This window comes from Megascapheus bottae, chromosome 27 (assembly GCF_031878675.1).
Source record: "Megascapheus bottae isolate mThoBot1 chromosome 27, mThoBot2.hap1, whole genome shotgun sequence".
Classification (NCBI taxonomy): Eukaryota; Metazoa; Chordata; class Mammalia; order Rodentia; family Geomyidae; genus Megascapheus; species Megascapheus bottae.
This window is the reverse complement of record NC_143535.1, coordinates 17,528,029-17,550,961: the sequence shown is the minus strand read 5'-3', so window position 1 is coordinate 17,550,961 and position 22,933 is coordinate 17,528,029. Positions and strand designations below refer to the sequence as shown.

Here is a 22,933-nt window from a genome sequence, read left to right as displayed (position 1 = left end):
TGCAGTTTGAACAGTTATCTTGTAAGGAAATCGAGTTTAGATAATTATAATTTTGATCTGCTTGTGGAATTAGCATTTAAAATGCTCGGGGGCACTGCAGGATGCTACAGTGGGTAAGCTGGCAGCTGGGCCAGGGCATTGTTGTCAGCATCTCTTTTATTTTCCATTCTTCCAGAGTTTTATTTGGCACTGGTTTAGACCTCTTAAGTACATCTGAATGGGAATAACTTCGCGGATACATTGGTTGCTTTTGTAAACATTGCCTGCATTTGTGTTAGTACTGGAAGAAGCTAAAGCAAATGGTGCTGTAGTATAGTGGCACTTACAGTTTACAAATTGTGCTCATTTCATTCAGTATCTGGACTTGTTGTAATTTTTGGAGTAATGATGATTGTGGTTCTTTTGTGTATTGTTCCTTATTGAGCGAAGTGAATTCTGAGAATCAAGGTTTGTTCTTTAGATTGGAGTGGGAAGGAAGTAGCATCAATAATGGGTTGCCACAACCCAACCTCAGAGTCTTTTTCTGGTATTCTTTGGCGTGTACTTCTTTTTTGTAGGGTTGTTGGTGGAGATGAGGTATTATGTTGTTGTGATTTCCATCTTCAGGAATGCCTGGGGTTTGGTTCATTCTCACAAAGGACGTGTGGGGATGCGTTACAAAGTATCTGCAGTAGTGTGAGGTTGGGGCTGTATCTTCTTATCGCGGTCCTAGTAGCAGTCCTTGGAATAAAGCAGCACTTTGGACAGAGACTTGTCCAGCTATAGTTGGGGTGGCGGCCCACTTTACTCATGATCCTGCATACAGAACATAGGGAACAGGGTGGGTGTGGGGGCACAATAGAAGTGGGACAGAAAGGGAATGTTAGTTGAAGAACCTCATTCAGTTATATAACTGTTTTGTTTTTGAGGGAGAGACTGAGAACCAGTAAGGCCAGCTCACTGTCATTAGAACCTTTGATGTTGCTTTGAATTCCAGTAGTTAGGTTCCTTTTATTTCCTTTTTCAAACCCTACATTATTTCCCAATCGCCAGAAACATCCACCCTTGGGATAAATCTTTAATGGCAAAATATTCATCTGTACTTCTTTCTGTCTCTCATTGTCTCTTTTTTCTTTTTTACTTTTTTGGTGGCACATCAGAGATGGTTTTGTTATTGTTGCTTGGTATATCTGAATGAACTTCATCAGAGTTTTTCCTACCAATGCTGACCTAGTCATATTAACTGCATAGTATGTGTAGGTAGATTCACTGTAGCCTGTAGGTGCATTTTATAAATGTTAGGGATCAGCAGCTGTTTTCTTCATAACACTCGTAGCAAATTAAAAATGAAATGGACTAATAATAGTTTTTAGCTTTAAAGGTTGCTAGCATTCTTAAGAGCTTTTAGCCCATGAATATGCAAACTGATGTCCATGCAGGTGTTAAAAGGCAGCCAGGACTTGAGCTATCCAGTCCATAGCTGTCATTCTGTCATTTAATACCTGGATGGGCACATCATTAACATTTTTCCTTATTTGTAAACTAGGGATAGAATTTTTTTTTTGGATGAGCAGATTCAAAAGGATGTGGAAATACTTTGCAAAACTGTTTCAGTGTGTGAGCTATTACTGTTACTCCATATAAACTTAGTATTAAATACAGACCTATTTCTCGTGGCAAATTAACCTGGTGAACTGCTTTACCTTACATGGGATTGAAGATGAAATCCAGAGTCTCATATGTGCTACACAAATGCAATTTGCACTGAGATACATTCAGTCCTTTGCATGGCAACTGTGTGTGGGTATATTTCCCATACACACACACACACACACACACACACACACACACACACACACACATTTGTGCTGCTTGCTGGGGTTTAAACTCAGGTGCTGTTACTTACCTTTTTTTGTTCAAGGTTGGTGCTGTACCACTTGAGCCACAGCTTCACATGTAGCTTTCTGCTGATTTAAGTTCAGATAAGCATCTCATGGACTTTTCCTGCTAGGCTGGATTCAAATCAGGATCCTTAGATCTTAGTTTCCTGAGCAGCCAGGATTATAGCCTGAACCATCAGCACCTGGCCCTTGGAAAACTCTTAATATTTTTAATGGAAATGTAAAAAAATGTTGCTAAATAACAAGAATGTGCTAGATTTCTTTCACTTCCAAAATTTTGTGAATCTGTGTCATTTTTTTTTTTTAGGAAATCCATAATGTGGCACTTGGAATTTTAAGTCAGAAATTTTCAGTTTTTTATGAAACAAGTCAAGTTTGTTGAGAGTTTGAGTTTCCTTAATGTATCAGTTCAAAGTACCCAAGGGAGTTACAAGTTAGGATGTGTGAGTGGTAGATCATACACACACATACACATACACATTTGTTTGACCATTAGCTAAGAATGATTTTTAAATGGTTGGAAAAAATAAGAAGATTAGTGTTTCTTGAGAGACTTTAATGTCAGTCTCTTTTTTTTTTTCCAGTCCTAGGGTAGGAACTCAGAGCCTGAGCACTGTCCTTGGGATTTTTTTCTTCAAGGCTAGCACTCTATCACTTGAGCCACAGCACCACTTCTGGCTTTTCCTGTGTATGTGGTACCATGGAAGCGAACCTGGGTCTTTATGCATGCTAGGCAAGCCTTCTACCACTAGGCCAAACTCCTGGCTACCATTGTCAGTGTCTTTTAAGTAAAGTTTTAGTGGGAAATAATTCCACTCATAATTGTGTGTAGCCACTTTGGTACAGCTGAAGAGCTGAGCACTTTTGGCACTGTGTGGCCTTCACAGCCTTTACAATGTATAGTTTTTGTCCCCTTACAGAAAAAGTTTGTCAACCCCTGAGTTAGCGCTTGACAAATTTTTACTGTAAGTAGCACAAGTAATATTTCCCATCATAACATTATGCAGTTAAGGCCTGTGGAAATGTACTAATTTTTGTTTTAGAGCTAGGGAGACTTAGGTTCAGATTCTAGCTGTGATGTTTACACATTCTGCTCCTGGGAACCCTGACATCTTGTTGGAGCACTGCCATTGAAACTAGGATATGTAGTAGTGGTTCTACTTTTGACTGTTGTAGAGAGGATTAAATGAAATGATATGTGTTAAGGCTAAACCCAGTATCTGCCATATAGCAGGCATTCAGTAAGTGACACATGAGAGTGCTGTAAATTCCATGTTAAAAATGCCTAAAATACTCTATATTACATCTAAACTCAGATTACACTTTTTCTCCTGAGAAATTTGCCGTTTGTTGTGAAATTTTCTCTTTTATTGAGACCATTCATTTAACAGCTAATAAGTAGAACAACATGAGTGATTTCCTGTGTGTTTCACTGTAAGTTTAGTAAGTACCTGTATATTTCAGGTAATTAAGAATGAGAGGTAGGGGGTACTCTTTTTCATATATTGTAGTTATTGAACATTACTTGAATTGTTCTTATGTTTGCAGGGCTCATTTAAATACCAATTCTATTTTGGTACTGACATTTTTTTTTAAAGAAATGTGTGAGAAAAACCTGTTTTAATTAGGTCAGGGTTAGATAACTTTCCCTGTGTGTACATTATACTCTTAAGTCTTTCTTGTGATTTGCAATAATGTCTCTGTTAACATTCTCATTAGAGTTAAAATAATAAAAGTTTAGTTTTTTTCCCTAATGGTCAATGTAGCTTACTACTTAAGAGACTATGATATTAAACCACTTTTTCAACTATTTGGTTTAAATTCTCTTACAGTTGGGAAATTTGGTGTGCTTCTCAACTTCAAGTGCTGGTTTACTTAACACTAATCCCAAAGGAAGAGTGAGCAAATAAAAAAAGGCTATTGTTCTGAGTGAGTTAAACAAAACAGAATTGGGGTCATGGTGACTCTTGTAGTCTGGCAAACTGTACAGTGGCATGGCCTTGGTTGATGCTTAAGTACTGTGGATAATCAGGGGAGCTGGGTAGGGAAGAAAGTTCTCAGACTATGAGAACTTCCATATAACCATACACCCTGACCTGGAAAGCTGCAGGACTTTTTAATTGTAGCAGACCTCAAGAAGGCTTTTCTTAAGATGAGGTGTAGTGTTTCTTTTGAGGTTAGGAAAATGATCCAATGAAACCTGAGATTTCCTGTCTGGACAGATGTAGCAATATTGATCAAAATATAGGATTTGATCAAGTACTTACAAGTTTACAGTATATCTGGACAAAGGAGCTTTTCCTGATCTGGTATTTAAAAGGATCTTGTTTTAGAACAGGTACAACAAGATGAGAACCTCATATTTGTTGCAATTTCTTGTGAGAACAACATTTACACTAGAATATTCAGGATAGAAATGCATTTCTGATTTTCAGTTATACCCAGCTATTTGGTTTAACCTTATTTGTTTCTCTCATACCACAACTTATTTTACTGATTAAACCTTATAAGTGGAGACGGAAAACGTAGAGAGGATGCATGCATGACCTACTCATTATAGAAATACCACTTGAAAGTTGCCTCTATAGACAATTCTAAAGTAGTCCATTTGTCCTAACACTGTAAGATCTTTTTTTTTTTTTGACAGTCCCAGGTTTGAACTCAGGGGCCTGAGCATTTTCTTTGGGCTTTTTCAAGGCTAGAGCTCTACCACTTGTGCCACAGCACCACTGCTGGCTTTTTTTTCTATTTATGTGGTACTGAGGAATCAAACCCTGGTCTTAGTGCATACTGGGCAAGCACTCTACTGCTAGGCCAAATTCCTGTCCCCCTAACACTTTAAGATCATTATGGAATCTAGCCTTGTGATGTTGAGTTGGTCATCTAACCATGCTGTTTGCATTTCCTTGTGTGTTAAGGTGGTAGTAATAATTCCTGTCCCTCCTTTCATTGCAAGGATATATGGTTAAAGGAGTCTTTAAGATGATTAGAATTGTTAGTGATCTGCAAAAACACATTTGAAGTACAATAATTACTCAAACTATTAAACACTGACTGGAAAACAAAGTAACTTTTAATAGAGAAAGGAGATTTGAACTTGGGGGCCAGAAGACTTGGGCGTGTGTTTTGGCTGTGCTGTAAACAGTCTGCAAGTAATCATCTTTCTTAAAGATCCTTTTCCTCATATATAAAATGAGAGTCAGTCTGAAGGTCTCTAAGCTCCCTTCTTGTGGCAAAATCAGTCTCCCTTTCTCCTCTCCTCCTTCCCACCTTCACTTTCATCCTTATTCCCTCCTTTTCTTCTTTCCATTTTCTCCCTAAATGAACCTAGGGTCTCTACCACTTTTGCAACTCCCAGACTTTTGAACCAAAACTCTATGACCCTGATTTGTATGGTTTTAAGTGGAGACCATTGGGCATTCACCTGGTTTCTACAGATTTATCTAAGAAGAACCCATAATACTTACTTTTTTCACATTGAGCAACAAATGGGCCCAGTTAAGGTGAGGAAAACAAAGTGTCTTACCAGTAGTCATTGAATGCATCTGTACTTGTACATCTTGAGTGAATCTTGCAGCATACATGCAACGAAAGTGGATATGAAAGAAAGTGTCACTGAGTCTCTGCTGTTTGGAGGTGGTCATTTGGTTGTAAAGATGAACTATGCTAGGGAAAAGGTATTACAGAAACAGTAGGCAATGATACGGTGGGTTCATCTGGGAGTTTATGGACTTGGGGCATAGTATTGGAGAGTTCACTTTGTGACCTGTCTCTGAACATACCCATAAGGTGAGCTGCGTAGTCTCCCTCTGACCCTGAGATATGATCATTCTCAGAGCAAAGCCTGTGTTAACAGGTTTCTGACAAGCTCAATGAGAACTGCTCAATCAAAGCTATATGCTTTATTTACCAGATGGACAGGAAAGAGTTACATTAATTTACTATGTAGCCTGTCTTCTGAAAAGCCAAGCTAGTGAGAAGTGATGAGAGCAAAGTGACCCTGTTCCTCAGGCAGTTTGTGTCCTGGATCTCATATCTCATGATTTCTTACTTTCTTAAGGGGTTTTATTCCTGCCATCGTTTCCTTTCCTAAATTATCACTCCGTTTTTACTGGATCATCTCTTAGTAGGTACACATGGCTTGTGTTACAGGCAGCCTAATAACTAATTGTCCACCAGATGCCATTCTCTGTACCTTCCCTCAGGTTTTATCTGGGCACATGGCTGCTCAGTCAGAGACTACTTTGCTTAGCTGCTCTGACAGGTGTATGTGGCCAAATGGGACTCATTTCTGGCTAAACGAATGTGAACAGAAGTGATATGTGTGTTTTCTAGGTCATGGCCTTAGAAAGGAAGCTAATCTCCTTCTACTACTTCTTCCCCTCTTCTGCTGACAAGAATATAGGATTTTAACGCAGTGCTGAGTCATAGTACTCAACTCCGTAAATGAGAGAAGCACCTTAGAAAAAAGGTGTGAACAAAATGGATTCTTGGGAAAAAATCTTGTGAAGTAGAGTTACATTCTAGCTTGAGACTGCTCATTTTCATTTTCTGTACATTGAAAGAGGAATACTTTTTTTTTTGTACCTTAACTGAATAAATGACTTGTCTTTGTCTTCCCCCTCCCCCCCTTACTATGTAGTTCAAATTGACTTTCAACTATCTTTTCCTGTGTTTGTCTCTGGACTGGTGGGATTACAGGTGTGCATCACCATTCTTGGCTGATTACCTGTCTTAAACTATCTTTGCCTCTACCCTAACCATCCCTTCTGTTCTCAGTTTTTTTCTCTTCTGCAGCAGGGAGTTTCCATAGTTGTTGACATTTGCTGTTTCTTCCTCACTGTTTATTGTCTCCTTAGCTTGATCCATTTGATCTTCCACCACTCACTGCTGTCCGTGAGCTTCTTTTGCTCAAGGCTCCCACTCTACCACTTGAGCCACAGCTCCACTTCTGGCTTTTTGGTAGTTCATTGGAGATGAGAGTCTCCACCCTCAGATTTCAGCTTCCTGAGTTGCTAGGATTATGGATTACAGAGTCAAGAAGAGCCTGGCCTTTTTTTTTAAATCAAAGCTGCAGTGTCTTCTGTGGTGGCAGAGTGAAGGATCACTTCAATGTTGCCATCTTATTGACTGCTCACCAGTATTAGCTACCTAATACTTATTTTATTTCCTATATCTTTTTTTTTTGGTGAGGTTACCTACAATGCACAGAACAAAAAATAACAAAAGTTTATATAGTCCAGCTGTGCATAGTGCATAGACTGACTTCTTTTTTAGTCCTGTCTTCCTCTGTTGTCTTTTAGTATACTAGGCTTCAGTAACAATGATTATTTATTTATTTGTTTACTTATTTAGTGCTGTGGATGGAACCCAGGCTCTTGCAAGCACTCCACCACTGATCTACAGCCTCACCCTCTGTAGACTTTAAATTTTAGAGTCCCAATAAATAGTAGAAGGTGTAGAAATTTCCCTTACACTCCATACCTCACACCAGCACACCTTCACATTCTCACTGGAGTGACATATTTGTTAGTTAGTGGACCTGTCCTGACAAGTCATCACCTAATGTCCATAGTTGTTATTCTATGTATTTGGACAAATATATGACATGTATCCACCATTATAGTAACATGGAGAATAGTTTTACTGCTGTAAAAAAATACTCTTACATCTCTCCCTGTTTTCTCATTTCTGGATCACTACAGGCCATTTAACTATTCCCTTTCCCTTTTCCCCCAAATGCCATGTATTTGAAATCATGCAGTGTGTTGCCTTTTGGGATTGGCTTTTTTCATTAAATACTATGTAGTTAAGATTCCTGCATGTCGCTTCGTGGCTTGATAGCTCATTTCTTTTTGACAATAATATTCCATTATCTGGATGCACCACAGTCTGTTTATCTATCCTCACACTGAAGAACACCTTGGTTTCTTCTAGGCTCTGGCAATTTTGTGAATAAAGCTGCTATAAACATCTTATGTGCAAGTTTTATGTAGATATACGTTTTTACTCTTGAGTAAGCACCAAGACCAAGTGTACATTATTGTAAGATCATGTGATAGAGTGTACCTAGTTTAGCCAGACTTCTCAAGTGGCTGTACCATTTCTATTCCCAGCAGCAGTGAGTGAGGGAATTTCCATTGTTTGCATCCTTGTCATCATTCCTTGTCACATGTTCATAATTTTAGCCATTTTAATAGTTGTGTAGTGGATGAGGTTTTTTCCCCCCCTCCTTGAGTAGTGTAAATACATACTTTCTTTGAGACATGTGTTTGCTGTTTGTTTCCTTTGCATACAATGTACTTCTTCCAGATGTGGACATTACTGCCTTCTTCCTACTGCATGTGGTACCCATCTTATTAGAATCTTCCACATCATTGCATTATATCTTCTTTGCATTATTTATTTGCTTATATATTTAATTTTAAATTCTCATTTCTCTCTATAAGCTTGTACAGTTTTGCCTTAATAAGTACCTACTGTTGGTAGAAAGGTGCCCGAGCCTTTTGTAGGAATGGATAGGGCTTCTATGATAACTGCAAAGCAGAGCATCCACTTGAAAGCAGTGGAGAAGATTTTGGTTTTCTGAGGTGAAAACAAAGAATCCCCCATAATTTAATAATCAGTTTTTATAGAATGGGGGAATTCCCCCTCATTTTTTTTGAGGAGGCAAATGATAAAAAGAGTAAGCCTTTTAAAGAAGGAAATTTACTTTGGGGTATCGCTTTTATCTTCTCTATGTCTGATATCAGATGTATATGTCAGTATTACTTTATCTTTATGAGTTTAATGAATACTAACTATAGTTATATAGATCCCTAGAGAATATGTTGCCTTACCTCTCCATATCAGAAGAGAATTTTACCCATCCTTGAGCACTGATCACCTTTTCTTCTTTATTTTCATTATCTAAAAACTTGAATATTCACATGACAAACTCCTTTAAAAAAGTTCTCATTTAACGGAAATTCTCATTCTATTAAATTGAAGCACATCTCCCTGAATTTCTAACACTATAACAGATCTGTTTTGTTTTTCACAAGATAGCTCTTTAGCTGTCATGTGAAAGATGGCTGGCTCTTTCATCTTCTCACCAGCCTTGTCCCTTTCCAGGCTCCTGTTCTTCATATGACAGGCTTTTTAGATCCTTTTTTTAGGCCCATCCCTAACATTTTGGGACTGAGCCAGAGTACAAATAGAAATCCATGTGCTATATGTCTAAAAACTTACAAGTTATAAAACAGGCTAATTGAGAAAGATGTCCCCTTGTATTCAGCCTTAGCAAAACCTGAAGCAGCATCAGAGAATTTGGATTATTGTTGTTCACTGGAAAACATGGTGAAATGCAGAGAACCAGTTTCTGACCTCCTAACACAAGTGATTTAATGTACGTGCATTGCGAGCTTGGAGCCTATGTATTTCCATACACTCTTCAGACAGCAGTACTTTGGTCATCCGTTGACCTAGAGGCATACATACTAGGGTTGTTTGCTCTTGGGGTGTCCAACTCAGAGAAGGGGCCTGAGCTTATCCTGGAAGCGCTTAGCAAGTTCAGATGTCTTGGTTAAGAGGAAGGCATGTCTCTTTAAGTCCCTGAGAATAGTTGGCTTCAGGGTCATTGGTGTGGCTAGAGGAAGGCCAGTGCATGACTTTTTAAAGCTTGAGATCCAGGACAATTGTCTGTTGCTTGGATTCAAGGCAGCACTGTCCTGGCCTAGTCAAATATGAGTTGATGCCATTTGCCAGAGTCAGTTACTAGATAAAAATGCTAATGTCCCTTTCAGAACACCAGAATAGTTAGAGCTCTGTAGCCAGTATTCCGGCAGTAACTTGAGAGTGATAGGGATGAACTAAAAGTGCTGATTCCCTTGTTCTCAGAGAGGATAGAAAAGGACAGAGTGGCAAGAAGTAGTCAGATCATGCTTGGAGTCCAGGAGCATGACCTATTTACCTCAGGGTGTCTGCACTAGTACTGTCATTTTTCAGTATGTGTTATTAGGTGTAAGAGACTGGAAACCCTACTCAAGACTGACATGTGAAAGTCTCAGTTTCAGATATTCTAAGAGTATTTTTACAAACATTATTTGACCAGCCTGACATTGTCAGAGATGTCAAAGTAGGTTTTATGCCCTTCTTGTTAATGAGGAACTGAGTTGAAGTTAAGTGACATATCTAGAAACACATAGTTACTCAAATAGGCCAGCTGAAACTAGAACTCTATTCTTCTGGTTCTTATTTTGGTATTTTCTCTCTACTAACCTAAATTGTATTTCTGGTCTTTTTCTTTTTGACAACTTACCACCTCTGGTTCATGAAGGGATTGCAAATAATTAAATGTGTGTATATATATATATGCATATCTATATTTTGCACATGTACGTATCTGTTTATATTTCTCTTAATAGATTGATATGTATGAATGTATCTAGAACTTTACTATCCTAACTTCAACAACATATTTAACCTAAATGCCTTAAATGTTTAATATTTAATCTTTATTATAAATGCTATTATTTTTCCAAGATTTAACCAACTTACGTTGTATGTTGAAACTTGATTCTATACATTACCTACATGGATCGTTCTTTCCCTTAATGTTTTGTTTAGTGATTATAGTAATCTTTGTCTGAAATGGTCATTTTGAAGATATCTTTTGATTATATTAGGTCAGGAAAACATGAAGTATACTACAAAAGTGATCATAAAGGCTGCACAAATACAGCGGTGGTACTCACCGAACACTGTTAAAATGGTGAGACTAAAGTCAGAGGGTGATACTCATAAGACAGATACTATGTTGGAAATGATTTTACAACTTGGAGAGCCAGTGGGAAGGGATAGTGGGAGAAAAGGGGGGAGGGGTAACAATGTTGGACAAGGATTATACTAATTTCCTTACTAACTGTAAGTCCTTATGATAAAAGAAAAAAGAAAAAGAACTATACAACTTAGGAGTAGGGATGGAAAAACTAGGAGAGGGTGAGGGAAGGGGTGACATCCTAAAAGAAATATACTCTTTACGTAACGTACTTAACTATAATCCCTCTTCATATTACCATTTTTATCAGCAATAAAAATTATTAAAAGTGTTTTATAAAGTTTTGGGCACCCAAATGTAAACTTCCTCTTTTATTTAGTCCCTACTTTATACTTGTCTGTATACATGTCTTTCGCATCTTACAGCGTTTTTGCTAGTCTTACTGTCCATGGGAAGTAAGCCCCAGAGGAGTGTCTTTGCTCAGATCACTTTATTGGTGGTGGATTTTTTTTTTTTTTGCCAGTCAAGGCCTGGGCACTGTCCTTGGGCTTTCTCAAGGCTAGAGCTCTACCATTTGAGAACCACTTCTGGCTTTTTTCTAGTTATGTAGTACCAAGGAGTAAAACCCATGCATACTAGGCAAGCATTCTGCCACTCTCGGCAAACTCCTGGCCCTGTATTTTTTTTTTTTTAATTTAGAATTCAAGTCATAGGTCATTTGACCTTCAAGTGCCTATGTTTTCCTCAGTACTACTTGTACATATTGTGAAACCATTTTTAAATATTGAACATGTTCTGAAAATGACTTTTCCTGATTTATATTCTCAGATATAGAATAATGAATTCTGTAATATTAATAGTCAGAAATGTCAGTAGTAGCCATTGGTTCATGCCTGTAACACTAGATTCTCAGGAGGCTGAGATCAGGAGGATCTTGATTTGAAGCTTCCCAGATACACAAGTCTGCAAGAGAAAGTAAGGCTGTGGTTCAACTGGTGGAGTACTAGCCTTGAGCACCAAGAGGCTCAGGGACAGCGCCAGGCCCTGAGTTCAAGCCCCAGGATCAGGAAACAAAACCAAACCGAAAAGTCTGCAAGACTTATCTCCACAAATAACCATACTAACTGTGGAAACTCAAGAGGTAGAGTCTCAGCCAAGCTAGCTAAGTAAAGCAGGCATGAAGGTCTGAGTTCAAACATTGGTATTGGCCACACACACACACACAGTTACTTACACCAAGGGCAAGGTCAAGAAATCTTGCCCTTTTAGGTGTATTTTAAATCAGTCATGGAGTTTGAACTCAGGGCCTGGGCTCTGTTCTGAGATCTTTTGCTCAAGGCTAGCACTCCACCACTTTCAGCCACAGCACTATTTATGGTTTTTGAGGGGTTAATGGGAGATTTAGAGTCTCATGGGGTCTTTTCTGCCTGGGCTGGCTTTGAACCAAAATCATCAGATTGTAGCCTCCTGAGTAGGATTATAGATGTCTGGGTCTGGCCTTTGAGTTTTAAGTAGAGTTTGAGAGAGAAGGGAGATAGATGGGAAAAAAGAGTAATGGAAAGGCAGGGAGAGAGGCTTTAGTTTTTATCATGGCAGTGGATATTAGAATATGGGAGCGTGAGACTCTTTGTGATTATGAAGTTGTGCCTCCGGAATTTATTTAGTTATTTTTGAGACATGGTTTTGCTATATAGCTCAAGCTGGCCTGGAACTTGAGTTTCTCCTACCTTTGCTATTCTAGAGATTGAAAACATGTGCTCCTGGGTGCCAGTGGTACACACCTAGCTATCAGGAGGCTGAGATCTGAGGATCCTGCTTTGAAGCCAGCCCAAGCAAGAAAGTCCATGAGAGTCTTATCTCCAGCTAAGCACCAAAAGCCCCAAGTGGAGCTGTGGCTCAAGTGGTAAGAGTGTTAGCTTTGAGCGACAAAGCTCAGGGACAGTGCTCAGTTTCTGAGTTGAAGCCTCAGAATGGCATATTAAAAAAAAAGTATATGCTACCATGCCTGGTTGTAGAGTTCATATCCTTCATTTGACTACCTCCCTTTCTCTGCATTTGTTGATAGTAAATGAGAGTAGAACATGATACTTTCCTGTTTCAATTCAGTTCCGCGTTGTAGAAAAGCAGATATTTCAGTTATTTTTGATGGGACAGTGTTGAGTTGGGAATGGAACCTAAGGTCTCATATGTGCTAGGCAAGTGTCTGCCACTGATGCCACTGATGTATATCTTTAGAAGGAGAGCCCAAATGATAACAACTTCGATGAAGTACTAGTTTTAACATTTTTTTTGTAACTTTTTTTTTGGGGGGGGTCTGTGGTGGGGCTTGAATTGTGGGCCTGGGCACTGTCTCTGAGCTCCTCAGCTCAAGGCTAGTGCTCTACCACTTGAGCCACAATGCTATTTCCTTGTAACTTTGGGTTTGAATTCAGGGCCTTGTACTTGCTAGGCCAGCAGCCTACCACTGGAGATACTCCTCATCTCCTTTTGTATTTGTTTTTGTGTTTTGAGTAGGGTCTCATACAGGTGCTCAGGGTGGCCTAAATGTCGATCCTTTCAGAACCAGCTTCTTATTGATTGAGATGTAGTCTCCTGAGCTTTTTACCTATGCTCGCCTCAAACCACAACCCAGCCTCCCAAGTAGCTAGCGGTATAGTTATAGGTGGGGCCACTTTACCCAGCTTATTTCTGTAACTCTATAGGAAAAAAAAGCAGATTTGAAATTTGCAGCTAACCCAGCCTTTGTGTATTGACCTGGTAACCCACCTGCTTCTGTGAGAAATTGTATTTATTGATTAGAACTTAGATTTGAAGTGGTTGTTCCACATTCTAAAAACAGTTCTTTCTCTGGCTTTGAGTTCAAACCATAACCAGAACCCAGAACTTCACTATAGTACTTTCCCTAGGTTTTTTTTTTTTTTTTTCTTATTCTCACTTGATTGGTGTCACTGTATTCAGCTTATCTCATTCACCTACTGAAATTCCACTTTTAAATTGCACTTTCATTGTGTTACATTAAGGAATTAGAACTGATGTTTCTTGCTTCTTAGGGTTCTTATTAAACCCCTTTTTGGTTTCCAAGGGAAACTTTTAAAAATAATCCATCATGATTCAGCTTCATCAAATAAGAAATACTTAGTTAATATTACCAGTACTTTTTAATACTGTTAACATTTATTTGTTATTAATAGATTAGGAACAGTTCTGTTAAAGGAATACCTTCAAATCAGCTGGGTGTGGTGGTTCATGCCTGTAATCCTCAGGAGGCTGAGATCTGAGGATTGCAGTTCAAAGCCAGACTAGGCACTAAAGAACTCGAGATTCTTAGTCACTAGAAAACAGGAAGTGGGGCTGTAGCTCAAGGGTAGGGTGGTAGTCTTGAGCTGAAGAGTTCAGGGACAGTGCCCAGGCCCAGAGTTCAAGCTCCATGACCTACCCCCCCAAAAGTATCTTCAGATTAAGTGTTGTAGACTTCCTGAAGTTCTGTCATAGAGGTCAGTATATAAATGCTTTTTTTTTTTAGTTTTTATTTTTTTTGGTTTAGGTGTCTTGAGGTCCTACTTGTGATTCATTTTGCTTAATGTAAATTTAACTTGACATTAACTTGGGAGTGTCAAATATACTAAGGCCTTGATTTTTTAGTGCCAAAATGTGGGTTCCTTGAATGGCTTAACAGCAACTTGGATGGGTATTTTATTCTTCCTTCCTCTTTCTTTTTTTTTGGTTTTATCAACATTGATTTTTGCATTATATTTCATATGTCATGTTTAACAAACAAGTATTGAAGAAAGGAATTGCTATTTACAATCACTGGCACATAGATTTTAGAACATAATTAAAATTAAGCTGAGGGTTTGTATGTCATAGCTACATATCAATCTATATAATATGTCTGTGGAGTATATATCCTATCATATATTTTTATGTCTGTGTAGTTACGTTTATATCTCTTTAGACCATATCCATAACCTTGGGTACCCAAATATTGAGTCATCACTCTTGTACTGTTGGATCTAATAGCCACATATTAAGGATACAATGTGCCTTTTGTTCCTTTGGTCTTGACTTATCTCACTCAACATGATTTGATCCAATTTCATCCACTTTTCAGCCAATGCCATTATTTTATCTTGCCTGTTGGCTATGTAGAATTCCTTTGTATTACATTTTTTGTGTCCATTCATATGCAGTAGGGCATCTGGGTTGTTTCCATTGCTTGGCTATTGTGAATAGTGCAGAGATGAACATGGCTGAGCAGGTGTCCTTATCATATCCTGGGTTATAGTCCAGGAGTGGTATGGCGGAACCATAGGGAAGTTCTGTTTTCAGTTTTTAAGAAACCTCCAAACTGCCTTCCAGAGTAGCTGAACTAGTTTACATTTCCACCAGCAGTGCATTAGGGTTCCTGGTTCTCCACCCCCCCCCCCCCAGCAATTGTCCTTGTCTGAGTTCAGAATACTGGCCATTCTAATTGGGGTAAGGTGGTATCTTAGGGTTGTTTTTATTTGCATTTCCTTTATGACCATGGATGATGAGCATTTTCTCATGTTTTTCTGCCATTTTAATCCCTTCCTCTTTCTTAAGGATCTGAGGATACATGTCTGAAGATAATTCATTTTTCTGTGTCTTGAGTGGTTTAATAGGATAGAAATATCATACTTTTTATAGTTAGCTTTAGAGTATGAATTTTACTTATTGATCTTAATTTATGCCAGCAGCATTCATTAATTTTGTAATAAAATAGTGATTTTATTATTTAGCATTGTTTAAGGTCTCAAAGACACAAATCATCTTTCAGTCTCTCTCTCGTTCTCTTTCTTTGTCCTTTTCTTTTTTGTGTTGGCAGTGCACTCTACCACTGAGCCATGCCCCCAATTGTGACTGTTTGCTAGTTAATTGGAGATAAGCGTCTGAACAGTTTGTCTGCCTGGGCTAGCTTTGAACCTTGGTCCTCAGATCTCAGCTTCCTAGGATTATAGGAATTGTCACTGATTATTATCTCAGTGGGTGCAATGAAATGAAGTGACTTTGTAGAGCCTATGATGTTTAAAACCTAGTGTATCTGATTGGTGCTTTCCGTTTACCAACAGTAACAAATAGTCTTATCCAGGATAAATCGCACAAGTCTTGGAAATATTTTTCTGTTTGACTTATTTTGTGTGTTCTTATTCTGTTCACACACAACTTTTTATTAGTTGGCTTTAGACAAACATTTGCATATGTATTCCACTGTTCTTGCATGGGGAATTGCTAATTTTCTATCAAAATGTATAAACCTGTTTTGACAAAACAGTTTTAGATTTAAAAATAATGTCTTTGCCAAGTTTTACAGAATCTCATAGTGTGTAAAACTTTTGATAAGATTTTAAAATAGCAAGTTTAGCTCTTTAACAGCTCTTCATTTGGAAGTTAGATTAAACTAATATGTTCAGCTATTCAGTAGATATTACTGAATATTACCTATTGGAATTGCTTTGCTTTTGAGCCTCACAGTTGTCTAGGTAAGTGCTTTTCCTCTCGAATCATGCCCTGTTTGTATTTTATTTTCTTTTTTTTTTGTTTTTCTTGCTAATTTTTTCTATGCTGGTCTCCAATTTGTGCTCCTTCTGCCTTAGCCTCCTGAGTAGCTGGGATTTAAAGGTGTGTAATTGTGCACTCAGCATGTCCAGCTTGGAAGTTGTTTGATAGTATGGAGAGAAAGACTTCCTTTATGCTATTTTTATTGTTATGAGTTAAAATACTGCAAGACATTTGGAATGATATAAAGATGATATGAAACAACATTTTCTTCAAAAGTAAAAAAATTAAGGGTGAAAACATTAAAACTTGAAAGATAATTTTAATTCTAGTTATTTTAATTCTAATTGATTTTTTCATAAGTAGATATGATTAGTGACCATTTTGTCAGATTTCCATGTTTTCTCTTAATTTCTGTGTTATGAAGAGCAAACAGTTTCTCTGTTTACATGAAACTTTTCCTTCATTTATCATGTGGTGATTGGCTTAAGTTATAAAAACATGTCAATGAAGATTTTTTTTTTTATATTACAGCATGGAAAAATATGTATGTACCATTGCTACTAACTTTACTTGCTAAGTGATACTCTTATATATCTCAAGTTGCCTTTAAAAGTTGTAGCATTAATAGTCTGGGATCATGTAGGGAGATATTTAAAGTAAAATTATTTGATTAACAGAACAGTTTGCTATTTCAGTTCTTTGCACTTAGTAGGAAGCATTTTTCATGTATTTGTTTACTTGAGTATTTCCTGAAAATTATCTGATGAACACTGCTTTTTTTTTTTTTTTTGCTGAACACAGGAGATAATTGGTAATGAAAAAAACCCCACATGGTTTTTACTGTTTCTTTTAGCATTACTGTAAAGCAAAAATGGATATGTGGAAAACTGATTGGAGCTATTCTGCTGTCAGCCAGACTCCTGAAAGGTTGAGAGGGAGGTCTGGACAGAATTGTTTTAGAAAAATCCTTCAGGTTAGTTTTAGCTAGTTCAGTGACATGAAAAATAATTACAAGCTGAGCATCAGCGCGTCACTTCTAGAATCTTAGTTACTTGGAAAGCTGAGAGCTGGAGGATTACAGTACAAGAGTTACCCAGGCAGAAAAAGTTTGTGAGAGCCTATCTCATGAAAAACAAAACCAGACCAAAGAATAAACATGAACACAATGTCAGAAGATAAGGTTGGAGTTGTAGCTTATGTGGTAAAATAGTAGTCTAGTTAGCTTGAAGGCCTGAGTTCAGATCCCCATGTTGCCCCTTCCAATTTGATATTCTTAGTACTTTAAAGTTACTAATTTTAGCAGAAGGATAAATTCTTGGCCTAATGAATCAATAAAAGAGCAGTGGTTTGGACATATTTCTGACTTACTGAATTGTCCAAAAAATCTGGAATAATTTTTCCTTTTCTTTAAAATTTAATTTTCTCCAGAGCCATGAATACTTCAATTTCAGCAATATTTCTTTTCTTTATTCCTGTGGTATTTGCTATGTAATTTTTGTCCCTTTTTTCCCCCTTCAGCTTTCAGCTGTATTTCTCTTCACTTTGACACTTGGAGCTCATTAAAATAAAACATAAGGTGACTCAGCTCATTAAAATAAAACATAGGGTAACTCAGCAAGTTGTTTTTTTTTTTTTTTGGCCAGTCCTGGGGCTTGAACTCAGGACCTGGGCACTGTTCGAGGGCTTTCTCAAGGCTAGTGGTCTACTACTTGAGCCACAGCACCCAGGCTTTTTTTCTTTTTTTCCCCTAAGTGGTACTGAGGAATTGAACCCAGGGCTTCCTGCATGCTAGGCAAATACTCTTCCACTCGGCCATGCTTCCAGCCCCAGCTCAGCAAGTTTTAAGTAGTACTTCCAACTTTGTAGATCTGTGTACCTTAGTTAAAAATCATTGTGGTCCAAACAGTACAAGAGCGAGGACTCAATATTTGCGTACCCAATGCTATGGAGATGGTATTAGAAATATAAACACAACTTCATAGACATAAAAATTTATGACTCTATAGACATGTTTTATTACATAGATTAATATGTATCTATGACATACAAACCCTCAGCCTAATCTTAATTATGTTCTAAAATCTAAGTGCCACTGATTGTATATAGAGATTCCCTTCTTGAATACTTGTTTGTTAAATACATCATTTGAAATAAGACGTAAAAATCAGTGTTAATAAATTCTTTAATAAAAAATCATTGTGGAAAAATCATTGTGACAAAGCTCTTTTATCTGCCCATTGCTGTGATTTAGTTGTTTTTTTGTTCATGTAGATGTTTGCGGTTTGCTGCCTAAAAAAAAAAACTTGAAGGATGCTTATATAACCTCTCCCTTTTTTTCATTGACTACTGATTAATATTTTCTGAGTAGTTTTAGTGAGGCTGTTCAGCTTTGGTGACAGTATGATTAAGGGGCTAAAATAGACTTTGGAGTCTGCTATTAGTATGTGAAATATTAGGTGTTTACTTAAAAATGGGCATTTAATCAGTGAAATGGTTGACTTATGCTTTAAGATCCATTAAAGTGTATAAATAAAGGCATTTCTTTTATTCAAAATTATAGTAAGGTGTTTATGGAATGAAGAGCAATTTTTGTAGGTTCTTGATTGTAAGATAAATTACCAACTTAAAGATTTCTTATCTACATATATTATTACACTTTACGAAATAACTTTCAGTTTTATAGCTTTTTATAAAAACTTACAAATACATTTATTTTATCACGTGTGATTGAAATAGAGAAACAAGGCTAATAAAACTCAGAGAGGGGAAACTACAAAGCTTTCAAAACATAAGAAGTATGGTAATTTTATAAGAAGTTATAAGACCATTTCTGTCTTTGATATTTTTTGTGTTGCTAGGATTATCATTCTTCTGTGTCCAGGTAAACAAATTATTTCATAAAGGAGATTTAATAATTTATGGCTGAAACGTATATGACATGGTATAGCCCTGTTGAATAAGCACAGTTAAGTCAGCACTTTATCAATGCCCATTTCATTGAAGGATGAAGGACAAAAGTTCATTTGTAATGACCATGGAAGTTAGTACAAAGATCTCAGTGACCTCTGAACTTTTGTGGCTATGTAACCAAAGGAGGAATTGTTTGAATGGGAAAAGCTGCCCATTAGTATGTTTAGGCTATGCCTTTTTCTTACTTTATGCAGAACGGCTGCCCTACACAGAAAGCCTAAAAGGTTTGTTGGAAGAAATTCCTGTTGTCTTGGAAGATTCTCCTGTCTGCATAGCAAATACTCATGTTCTTAAGTGACAGTCATTAAAAATATTGTTTTTACTTACAAAAATGGCAACAGTAATTCTATGCTCTCACAAGGCTGATGGATGCCCTTGGCTCTTTCCTCAGCAGTTCTTGTTAGATTTATATTAACAACTGTCTCCTCTGGTCAGAGTGGTTAAGAAGTCTTATATCTGGGTCACTGATTCTTGGGCTTTTTTGGGGGGATGTTGAAATTTTTTTCTGAGAGTAGAAAGCTCATATGTATTTGTCAAATGAGTGACTAATGGCATTTAGTGTAATCTTTTTTTTTTCTAGCTCCAATTTCCACAGTGGTTAATAAAGCTATAATAACATCTCTGTATGGGAAGGTACTATAAATATAGTATCCCTTGCAGATATTGTGCTATAAATATACTCGCAAATGATAGAGTAACTCCACTTTTCAATTGTTTTCAGTTACTTGCACTAGTCAGTGATCAAACTGGACTCAGACAGCAAGTTTATAGATATGTCCTCCTTGGAAATAGCTTAGGAATTAAAATACCATGCTTTCCATTTTGGAGGTGAGCTGGCTATTTTTTATATTGTCTGACCAGTAGCTCTCTTTCTTGTGATTAGTAAAATGAGGTGTTAGTATCTGAAATCAGTGTACCAATTTATCATTAAATAATGCATGTGCTTTGGTTCTTCTTTGCCATCAAACAATGCTCTTTTTTTTAGTAGTTTTAGGTAGTTCTTTTTATGATCAGTGGCAAATGCCATGATATGATGTGTTATTTAACTGGAAGCATAGGATTGAGTCTGTGAATTCATTAACGAGTGGAATCAAGGACTGAGTCTGACTTCGTTAGCATTTTTGTCTTAGTGTAGAAGGACAAGGTGAGAAAAATTATGCTAATTATGAGAATTGTAAATTTCAAAATGTGTTAATATGTATTAGATACTATCAAAAGTTAACAAAAACTGGTTGATATTAGGAGAATTTTATTGAAAATAATCAAGCTGGGGGACAGTGGTTTAGGCCTGTAATCCTAGCTACTCAGGAGGTTGATATCTGAGGATGATGGTTTGAAGCCAGCACCAGGAAGGAAAGTCCCTGGGACTCTTTCTTACCAATAAACTATGGGGGAAAAAAACAAAACAAGTGAAAAACCAGAATCAACAGTAACCAGGGCTGGGACTTTGGCCTAGTGATAGAGTGCTTGCCTGGCAATCATGAAGACCCAGTTGATTCCTCAGTACCACATAGAAAAAGCTAGAAGTGATGTTGTGGCCTAAGTGGTAGAGCTCTAGCCTTGAGAAAACCCAAGGACAGTGCTTAGGCCCTGAGTTTAAGACCCAGGACTGGCAAAAAAAACAACAACAAAAGAACAAAAAACCAACACTGGAAGTGGGGCTGTTAAGGCCCAAGACCACCAAAAACAAATTTTAGCTTTGATTCCTTAGTTATGTGTATATAATGCTTCATTATTGGCAAAAATTCTTTAAGCCTTTCATCATGTCTATTTTAAATGTCTTAAGACAAGGAGGTATCTAAGAGTCAGTCAGCTGAGACCAGATCCTCAGAAGACCAAGTGAAGTGGAGGGGACTGCAGCCATGAAAGGAAGAAGGTTGCAAGGAAGATGCTAGAAAGAGCGGTTGCCAGGACCTGGAAGGAGGTGAACAGGAACTTAGAAGATTCACAATGCTGCTGATGAGCAGCCTTTCCAGCTCAGGCTGAAGGAGGGAGAATGAAGTTGGACTTAGTAGTGTCATATGGGCTTTAAATGGTAGAGAAGTTGACCCTTAAATGACAGCTTTGTGGTAGTTGATGTATGTTTAATTTAGTTTTAGTTTGGTTTTATTTAGAGTTAGTCCTTGTACATGTTGTAAGTTGGTTTATATTTTAATGTGACAGCTGTTTGAGAAAACAAGCTGTGGCATACAATAGAGAATACATAGGATAAAAGCTCTAAAAATGCCCAAATAGCATTTAATGAATTACATGTTTAATTTTTTTAATGAAATTTTACTTCTTCCATTGTTCTTGAAATGAACTCAGGGCCTTGCATATGGTAGGCACATTGTCTTGCACTCAATTACATTCTCACCCTCTGAATATTACCTTGTAAAAATTCTAACATTTGAGAAGGGAAGGGAATGTAGTTCAGTAGTAGAGTAACTGATAAGTGTGCGCAAACCTCTGAATTTATTCCAAAATACCTCAACAAAAATTAATATGAAAATTTCAAATGAACATTTCAGACAAAAATGAAACTTTAAAAATTGTGTTTCACAGCCAGGTGTGGTGGCTCAGGCCTGCAATCCAAGCTACTCAGGAGGCTGAGATCTGAGGATCAAGGTTCAAAGCCAGCCCAGGCACAAAAGGACCTGAGACTCTTATCTCCAGTTAACCTCTAGTAAATGGGAAGTGAGGCTTGGCTCACGGGTAGGATGGTAGCCTTAAGCTAAAGAGCTCAGGGACAGTGCCCAGGCTGAGTTCAAGCCCCATGACCTGCAACACCCACACAAAATTATGTTTTGCTAAAATAGATGATTTATGTACAGAAAACATAGGACTAAGAATATTAGAAATACTGGTTAATTATAGCATTCACATATGTTATACTTAGAGAAAAAGTATATAAGCAGAAAAGTCACATGTATTTCAGATCCCACATCTATAGTTTCTTTCTTTCTTTCTTTTCTTTTTTTTTTGGCCAGTCCTGGGCTTGAGCCCAGGGCCTGAGCACTGTCCTTAGGCTTTTTCAAGGCTAGAGCTCTACCTCTTGAGCCACAGCACTACTTCTGGCTTTTCTATGTATGTGTTACTGAGGAATCGAACCTGGGTCTTCATGCATGCTAGGCAAGCACTCTACTACTAGGCCAAACTCCTGGCCCCCCACATCTATAGTTTCATCCAACTGTGAATACAAACTATTTGAAAGAAAAAAAGAGACCTTTATCCTGTTATTCCTCAAATAATGCAGTCTGACATAAATTGCTTACGTAGTATTTACATTGTGCTAGGTAATTGAGTAACTTAGGAAATTGACAGTACGTGGAGCATGTGTAGAGGTTCTGTGAACCAATTTATAGAAGACATTTGGATTTGCCTGAGTTTGAATGTTCTTGGGAATCCTGAAACCATCCTCCTCTACATATTTGACCAACTTGAGTGGGTAAGTAATTTGGGGGGTCAGAAAAGTGTAGATGGATAATCAATTCATTGTTTATTTTGAGGAAGTATTGTCAGGAAGTAAGTATATACTCCCAAGACTCAAATGTCTTGAGTCATTATTAACTTAGGGCATGTAACAGCTATTTTAGAAAATTTACTTAATTCTTTCATTACTTTTCCTTTGAAGATTGAAATGGGAAAGACAGACACTCTGGACACAGTGTGCAGCTGTTAGCTGGGGAAATGTGTCCTGTGCAGGCCTTTACGTGATGGTGCCTGAGCTGCATATTACCTTTTCCTTCAGTGATAAACAGTTTGGAAAACAGGCTTAATGGTTGAAATGGGGGTTTTGCTAACTTTTATTTTTTAACCTAGGCTT

The 22,933-nt window shown here is 37.5% G+C and overlaps 1 protein-coding gene across 2 annotated transcripts in view; it reads left to right on the top strand.

Moving 5' to 3' along the window:
* Positions 1 to 22,933, top strand: part of Arhgap32 (Rho GTPase activating protein 32) — a 197,459-nt gene that overhangs the window by 1,319 nt on the left and 173,207 nt on the right. Inside the window, exon 1 of one of the 2 annotated variants that reach the window (XM_090319704.1) lies at positions 12,520 to 12,541. The exons of the other annotated variant lie outside the window; for it this stretch is intronic. The gene's annotated coding sequence lies outside the window, so the exon portion shown is untranslated. Of the gene's footprint in view, positions 1 to 12,519; positions 12,542 to 22,933 lie in introns of those variants that run through there. 2 annotated transcript variants of the gene reach the window in all.